The sequence below is a fragment of the Leuresthes tenuis genome, unplaced genomic scaffold, assembly GCF_036924035.1.
Source record: "Leuresthes tenuis unplaced genomic scaffold, fLeuTen1.0.hap1 SCAF_14, whole genome shotgun sequence".
NCBI classification, from domain to species: domain Eukaryota; kingdom Metazoa; phylum Chordata; class Actinopteri; order Atheriniformes; family Atherinopsidae; genus Leuresthes; species Leuresthes tenuis.
The window spans coordinates 33,849,645-33,858,406 of record NW_027325368.1 but is presented as its reverse complement, the minus strand read 5'-3'; the positions used below and the strand labels follow the sequence as shown (position 1 = coordinate 33,858,406).

The window sequence follows — 8,762 nt, the reverse complement described above, 5'->3', positions numbered from 1 at the left end:
GATCTCAGTGGACGGAGGACTCAGCTGTTAATGCATAGCCGTTGAGTGTAAATAGACCATTCTAGTGTGACTAACAGTTAAGGGGAGAGGGAGAGAGGAGCAACATGATCATGGCATCTACACGTTATGCGCACCAATCGTGACTGAGTGACGACAGAGTTGAGAGGATCACCGAGCTACAGGTCCGTAAACAAATGGATCGTGTGTTTTATGGCTCCCGTGTTCTATATGTGGTTTTTCACAAAATGTGAACGCACTGTCTCATTTACACTTTGTCACATTTTGTGTAAAACAGTAGTTATCAAACTGCAGGGTCACACATGCAATCTTAGTTCCTTCCTCTCATGAATTGGCATTGGAGAGAGTTAACCTTTGGTTCTTCTTAAACCTAATTATCTGGTGCTGTTGACATCTAAGGACACTTATTGTGTGTTACACTGAACGTTTTAATCAAATGTGTAAGAAGCCCACTTACAGTGAAGTGAATATGAAAGTACAATCTCTTTAACTCAGGTTTTATGTATCAGGACATAAAAAAATCAGGTCCTTAATGAACTAGCAAACATGACATATTGCACCACACTGTTGAATATTTAACCCTAACCCAAAAACAAAGTAAATCCCATGAATTATTACCTTTGAGAGGTAATTGTTTTCTGTATGACATTATCAGTATCTCGCTTGAGGATTGCAAACATTTGTTTATTCACAGTCCTTGTAAGGTCCTATCACAGCTTTTCAATCAATTGAACTTTGACTGGATCATTGCAAGTCTTCAGATTCCTTTCTTTTTTTAGCCTTTCTGTTGTTGGTTTGGTGCTGTGCTTGGGATCAGTACCGTTTTGCTCGACCTGGTTTGGGCCAAGTGTTAACTGCCAGACAGGTTAAGTAATATTTTCCAGTGTATCTTAACATAATGATATGATATATTGTCTCTGTGTAACAATGTGATCACTTTGCTTTTGACAAATTATTCAAAGCAATTTTTGTTGAATATTTATTGAACAATGCAGTTGTGCTGCACATCCACATTACATCTTAGTGCCAATGTTGTTGGATTCTCATTGCAGTCCAGTTGTCATTTCCTGAGTCCTTAAAAATTTCTTCTACCACTTTTCCTACACCCATCAACATTTAGCAATGACGTCAAGGAAGAAAGCTTAGGAAAAGACGAAACAAGCCAATTTTCTTGACTTTTCAACTGGACCCAGGACTCAGTTACTAGATTCTTTTCAACTGTTTTATATTTCTCATTATCTTCCATCGGTACATATTCTGCCCTGATTCGTTCATTGCCAGAGCATTGTGTTTGATATTTCTGCTGGCGGCACTTGCTCCCTGCGTTGACCTCACATGTTTGTTTTAGATTTTTTGTTTTTGAGAATTCATCATAACAAAATTAAAATACCTCAATATACCTCAATGCCTCAAAATAAAAGTAATAGGAAATGTGGAGAAGTGTTCATTCCAACCTATTGAGCGATACACTAATAAGATGCATTCGAATCAGTTTATTCACTCACAGTTTCTGCTGGTGTGGTCGAGGCACGTGATTCAGGAGTAAAAGACACATCTCCATTCCTGTCCCAGGTTGTCAATGTCATATGGACCTAACCAAATGCCACTCAACTCTTTCTCTGTTTCATTCACTGAGCATAATCATAGACTTTCTTCTTTTCAAATGTAAATGTACTGTTATATTCTCATAACAAAATATTATAATGCATTTCAAAGCTTCAATCTCTTCTCAATTCTGATATTTTTGCAACCATGATGTATAATTGTCCAGTAAATTCACTTTACTTATTTAATTACTTGTAAGAGCCATCATTTATGGAGAAAGGTGAAATTAAAGACTTCCATAATTTTTGAATTTATAGTTTGTATTTTCTGTCTTTGTATAATATATTTAGGAAATGCTCCTTTGGTTTGTGTATTAAAATGACAACACCTGCAGCTAAATTAGTTTTGATGAGAGCTGAGATGAGAAAGGGAGCACATAGTTTTTCTACCAGATGACGGATGTAATTGACTTATTTAAGTAAATTTAAGTAAATATTAATCTAATCAGATTGCATCTCTTTTTTCATTCATGTAAGAACACTTACCTTTCCTTCAGCCTATTAGTGGTTTTAGTAGAAGCCATAATATTGCTCATATTAATTTCCCTCATGTTTCTTAAAAGCAATTCACCCTAATGGACACTAGATGGAAGCAATAGACAGTTTAATGCTGACTGCACTCAGAGAAGCTCCATATGTGATCTGAGAACTTATTTACCCACTTATTTAAGTTCATATAGCTATAAATGCAAACATGCATAAACAAACAATTGCACAAAGCGTGTGAATTCAGGCTAGATGTTTAACACATCTCAAGGCAATGAGGTGTTGATCTTTAAGTCAACTTATTGTTTTTTCCTCCTAAAATAAACAATATTTTTGAAGACGGTGTCCCAATTGTCCAAAAACAACTTTAGTCCATTTTTTCAGGTTTAAGTGTTAATGACACACATAACTAACCAAGGAAATGACTTTTCTAGTGCAAGAGAGTTGCTTTATAGTTAATTTAGGACAGATTTTTATACCCATTTTATATTTTTATTTTCTCTACAGTTCTACAAGTCAAGCCTTTTTTTTTGTGGTAATAACCCCACGAAACCACAGCCCTGACACAGTCTGTTTACAGAGACCAGCCACACTGTGTCACACAGGTCTTTCTAATCATTGGCACTTTTCTTAATTCATCAATGTATACTTAGATAGGCCTCCATTAATTACTTTATAAATATGTTCAGTTTGTGCTCCAACTATTTGTTTTGATCTTTAAACTTTTTCAAAACTTTTCTGCTTTAAAGTCCCCAAAAATATCTTTATAATACAGGACTTGGGATCTTTCTCTACCATTTAATTCGTTCCAGCGGGCTTTGTTTCTTGCGATCTAAAAAGCTGCTCAATGTCACATTGACACAGTGTGGGCTTTACTAATGTTGACTTGTTACAATGTTAATTTATATGATTTTATCCTCCAACGTCTCAAATTTTTTCATTTAATTTTGTCACAAATCTCTCTCGTTTAGACTGGTTTTGATGAAAAAAAAAAATCTTCTTCCGTGAGATCCAGAGTCAGATATTTTTAAGATCTTTGTCAATCTGGACTTCTATGGCTATCTTGTTCAGCTCTGGATAAATTCATACTCCATAAGTCTTTTACTGGTTAAAATAGCACCTTATGCGTTTTCATATTGAACTGAATGATGTTTTAAAGAACCATCATTCTCACTCTGATCTGCTCTGCATAAGCAAAGGCAGCCACTCTGTGCTCACTACCGAGAAGACAACCTTCAGTCTTCATTATAAATTCCTCTAATTAAATTCATTCTTACCAAAGGGACAACCCTGCTTCATCACTCAAGAAACTTTAACAAGTTTGTAAAGACTCTATTTACAATGACCTGAACTGTGGACTTCACAAACAATAACTGGATTATTTTAATAAAATGCTTTTTGAAGCCATAGGCTTTTGTGACAGCTCATAAATATGTGTGACAAATAATCTAAAGCTTTCCTTTGGTCCAATATAAAATATAATATAAAGATTGCTTTTGTTAAGGATGTAGATTATTTCTCTTAGGCTGCATCAAACACCTCACATCAGATGCCAAATCAGTCCATTTTACATAGCCATAGACCATAGCCCAAGACTGCTAATTTTTCTCCAAAGAATTTATGATACATTTCTACTTTTGTCTCTGTATCTTTGATTCAGATAAAAACATATACTACAGAGTTTTTAACATGAAAATTGTGAAGAGTTATCAATGAGATGAAAGAGGGTTTAATGTTTGCGGCATGGCAAGAGTTTACAATTCTCTAGAATATTAAAACAACTGAAAAAAGAGGGGAACATGCAGGACAAATATGTCACCATATTTTTAAGAAAAGATCAGAGTTAACTAGGAAAATTGGACACAGAGATAAATCAAAAGCCTGCAGAGTACATTATGTTATCTGCAGCTTGCATTGTTTCAAATAGACCTCTGTCAAAGGTTTTAGTAATTTATACAGGAAGCTCCTGGAAGATCGTGGAGTCAGCTGACCTTCCAAAAGGACACTATCAATTCAAGAAATGATCTCAAGGGAATTAATGGAATTTAATTCTCATGACTTTACTTTGTTTTATTTCAAACTGATAAGCTCAAACGGCCTTCAGTTTACTAACCTCTTGAGTACTTTTATTTTTTTAACCAGTTGGCCCTTAATTTTCTCTGTATTCCCTCCTGTGGGATGAAGTCCTTTTAGGATGAGATGGGGGTGGGGTCTTACATTGACAATGGTCTACAAAATGTTTAGTTGGTTGTATTCATTGTTACGGATTGTATAAATGGCAGGACCCTTAACAGAGATGAGTTTAACAGACACTGCTGTCAAAACAGGGTGTATTTACAAAGAGCTATAATGTGCAGATCCAGACTCGGACTAGCTGCGGAAGTGTTACTGCTGGGTAAACAATGGGGAGATCTGCAAAGAAGAAGTTGACAAGTGAGTCTACAGGTGGATATTTGTAACAGGTTCCAAGATTAATGAATAAAATAAGTTTTACTGACCGGCAGGGGTTGACTACCTTCCAGAGGAGTTGGCAGAAGCAGTGCAGAGTGGCTTGAAGGTTAGAGAATGACTCAGTACGGTAGGTGGACTAGTGAGTGCTCCTTTTGTTGACACAGTAGTTCTGGGCCGCTAGATCCACAGTGAGATGTTCCAAAAAAAATCGGTGTGCCACCCCACTGGAGGCACATGTCTCTAAAACAAACAAACGTTTTTTTAAAAAATCTTTATTTTATAATTTCATGTTAAAAAATACAAATGTTGCTTTCTTTATCACTAAGACATTAGCCACCCCAGCACCAGCCACAGGTCAAGTGCAACCGCGACTGGGGCAGTTTGGGGGCCACAGCTGCCTGTTATATCTGTGAGTGACCTCAGCACAGACAACCCCAGTTGTCTTGAAAAAATCCATCCATCCATTTTCTATAGTCTGTTAATCGGGTAGCGGGTGGGCTGGACCCTATCCCAGCAGTCATCGGGCGAAAGGCGGGGTACACCCTGGACAGGTCACCAGTCCATCACAGGGCCACATAGAGACAAACAACCATGCACGCTCACACTCACACTCACTCCTACGGACAATTTGGAGTCACCAATTAACCTGACATGCTTGTTTTTGGATGGTGGGAGGAAGCCGGAGTACCTGGAGAGAACCCACGCATACACGGGGAGAACATGCAGACTCCACACAGAAAGGCCCCAGGCAGGGATTGAACCTGGAACCCTCTTGCTGTGAGGTGACGGTGCTAACCACCACACCACCACACCACCCTCTTGAAAAAATATCCTGTCAAAATGTTTGGCACAAAAAAAACAATGATTTTCCTCTGGTATTTGAACAGGGACTGGCTTGAGTACTCCGTGGAAAAGGACACCGCATTTTGTTATGCCTGCAGAAAATTTAGATCTGTATCATCAGACTGACCTTCTCCATTAGGGGATTTAATAACTGGAAACATGCAATTGAAACAGGCAAGGGCTTAAATAAGTATGCGGCTTCAAAAGAACATTTAGCCTGTGAAGCAATGTGGAGAGATTTCAGAAAAACGTAGAGAGACAGGAAAAGAGATTTCCACTCCCTTCAGAGCAACTGGCTTGCAACAGATACTACCTGTCAGCCATAATTGATATGGGGCAGTTTTTAGTGGTGAATCAACTGCTGTTACGTGGAGATAATGCTGGTTTTGCCAGTGTGCTAGATGACAATAGCTCCATGGGGCTGTTCTTGTCACTTTTCGAGTACTCCCTTTTGATAAGGCCCTCACTCACAGGTTCAAGTCCCAGTGGAAGGATTCATTGATGAGCAGGTTCAGCTCGGAGAAATGCCACCTCCCGCTGTACTGACACAGGATGGACTGGAGAGAGGACAGCGCTGCCTCCACTAAGAGTAGGTTCAAAGTGCGTGTGTGTGCACGTGTACGTATCCCTCTGTTGACTGTTTTAAAATGCACCCGCCGTGGTGCTTTTTCAGTTTGAGAGAGGGTTCTGGTGTTACATCTATGTTGCATAATCACGTGTTTTCACTAATCACTATAGCTGGTCATCCTTGCTGTTGGTTACGTGTATCAGTGCTGAGCGAATAAAGTATAGGATTATGGAAAGAAATAATGGTGCCCTCCCATGCATTTGATATGTCCCCCTTAAGACTGAGGTCTGGCGACGGGTCTGGGCTTATCAAGTTCACTCCCAGTAGAACAAACAGAAATGGCTGAATGGATACTATGACCTCCTGTGAGAAAACTATAAGAGCAAGGAAAATAATTTGAAGACCGTCAGCACCAGAAGGGTTTGAGGAATGCGGTAATGTAGTTTTTATTTCACTAGAGTAAAAGATTTTTAAACGGCAGCAAGTTGAACACACTTGAAGCTGTCTGCTGTGTTATACCAAACTTTCGACTGGAGTTAGTAAGAGAATTTGAAAGCTTTCCCTCACCTCAAGGCTCATAGCTGAAATTCTGTAAATGTGAGCTCTTTAGTAGTTACATTGCTGAAAGAGAACAAATGTTCCTACATTTTAAGGTATAATTTGTTTCTGTAAGTTGAACTGTATGAAAGTTAGATGAATTTGCTTAACAGCATTCTCACAATTTTCAAAAAGTTGCCTAGCTAAGGAAACCAACAGATTGTTCTGAAACTTCGACTCAATCCAATACTCCAGCATGCATGAGGCGATGATGAAAAAAAAAAAAATCTCTTTTAATAGGATGAAACCTCTGCCAGAACCAGACTCAGCATTAACCAGCTGAGTCTAATCCTGAACTCTTAGTTGATCTATTCTAAGATAGAAAAGTCCAGTTTCCGGTTCCAGAAACGCTGATTTGAGTTAGTTTAGTCAACTCTGAGTAGTTTCACCTGGAGTTAAGCGCGTGCGCTACAACTATAAAAAGCCAGCATCAATGGAGCCCCATTTCGACGAGTCACCATGGCAAAGAGGAGGGCTACGTTTTTCACCAACCTCGAATCGGAAATCTTAATGTGCTCATATGACGCGTTTAAACACGTTTTTTGAAAGAAAAGCAACACCGCTGCAGCTGCAAAAGAGAGGGAGATGGCGTGGGAGAACGTTGCTGCTCGGGTCAGTGTGTAAGTTTAAATGTAGTTTATTGCTATCACAATAATATTACAAGGGAAAACTGCTTATGGTAGCTTATTCATTTATTTAATTTAGGTGCAATCCTGTGGGTGAGAAGCACACTTGGCAGCAGCTTAAGATGAAATATAAAAACACTGTTTAAACAGTTGGAGGATCCATCCTTAGTTTTACACTGTAAAGTAAATATTAAGTGGCTATTTGGCTGTGCAGTTGTTTTATCCCAACATAATGCTGTTTTCACACATAAATGTCTTCTCATCTATATTATGTTCTGTTAAATAATTTAGTCTATTTAAACTAACACAGACTTCTACTCAGCCAACAGAAAGAATGCCCGTAAAATGGGTGGTGGCCCAGCACCGCCACCTCTAACGGAGGCAGAGGAGCTGGCCCTAAACCAGAATGTTGGAAGGCCAGTGGCTGAGGGGATCCCTGGAGGGAGCTCACCCTCTGAGTCCACCCTCCGAGACACAAGTGCCTTTATAAAATGTATAGATATGTTTTTTTAAGCCTATTCATACAAATATTCATACAAAGTCTTTTTTTCTTTTGTCCCAACAGATTTCATGGTGCCGCTCAAAAAGATAATTATTTGGAAATGCTAAAACATCTATGCGCAGTCTGATAACCATCTCCCGACAAATAGTTAATTCTCTGCACAGTGATGCTGCACCTTCATCCATGGGATCGTTGTCAAAACGACATGCCATGTTTGTGAAAAAAGTCGCCTCCTACTGTGCCTAATGGACTTCTAGAACTAGAAGAACTAGGCTACGCCAAAACTCGCCTGCTGACTGAACTGAACTGACTGAAATCAAATGGTGTGTGTGGCTGAAAGAGGGCAGAGACACAGAGAAACTCGAGGTTTATTGAGGAAAACCTGGTTCCGACCAGGTTAGGTTCATAGAGTCTGTTACTATGGTAACTGACCGAGAGCTTAAGTTACCTCTCTCTCTGAAACAGGCTAGAGTTACCCCTCTCTGGTTTGAGTTATCTCCCTTTGTGAAACGGAAAACTCAGAATTTCCCTCATTTCAGGGTTAATAAACTCAGAGTTTTCACTAAACCTGCTTTGTGAAACGGACCCCAGACCATGGATACCTGCTGAGAAAGAGAAACACAACTTAATGACAACAATAATGTCATATGTACATGGAGAGTAAAGAGAGCAGACTGAGGAGACATGCATCATGGGATATCCCCCGGCGCTTTGGGGGCCCCAGATGCTGATTGGTATTTTTGTGAATGGTAAATGGACTTGTACTTGTATAGCGCTTTTCTAGTCTAACTGACCACTCAAAGCGCTTCAAACACTACACGCCACATTCACCCCACTCATACACACTCATACAGCACGTCTTAAGTCTATACATAACTACGTGCTTTCTAACCATCCATACACACATTCATACCCTGATGGATACAACGTGGGGTTCAGTGTCTTGCCCAAGGACGCTTGCCCAAGGACGCTTCGACACTTCGCCCACCGACCTTCCGATTGGTGGGCGACTGCTCTTCCTCCTGAGCTACAGCCGCCCAATTAATAGTGTCAATGTTAATCACTGG

The 8,762-nt window shown here is 39.4% G+C and overlaps 1 long non-coding RNA gene across 1 annotated transcript; it reads left to right on the top strand.

Moving 5' to 3' along the window:
- Positions 1-92: 92 nt before the first annotated feature.
- On the top strand, positions 93-8,280 carry LOC140268571 (uncharacterized). Its single transcript, XR_011907544.1, has 3 exons — positions 93-182; positions 5,876-6,008; positions 7,527-8,280. It is a non-coding gene; the product is annotated as an uncharacterized lncRNA (long non-coding RNA).
- Positions 8,281-8,762: the final 482 nt, after the last annotated feature.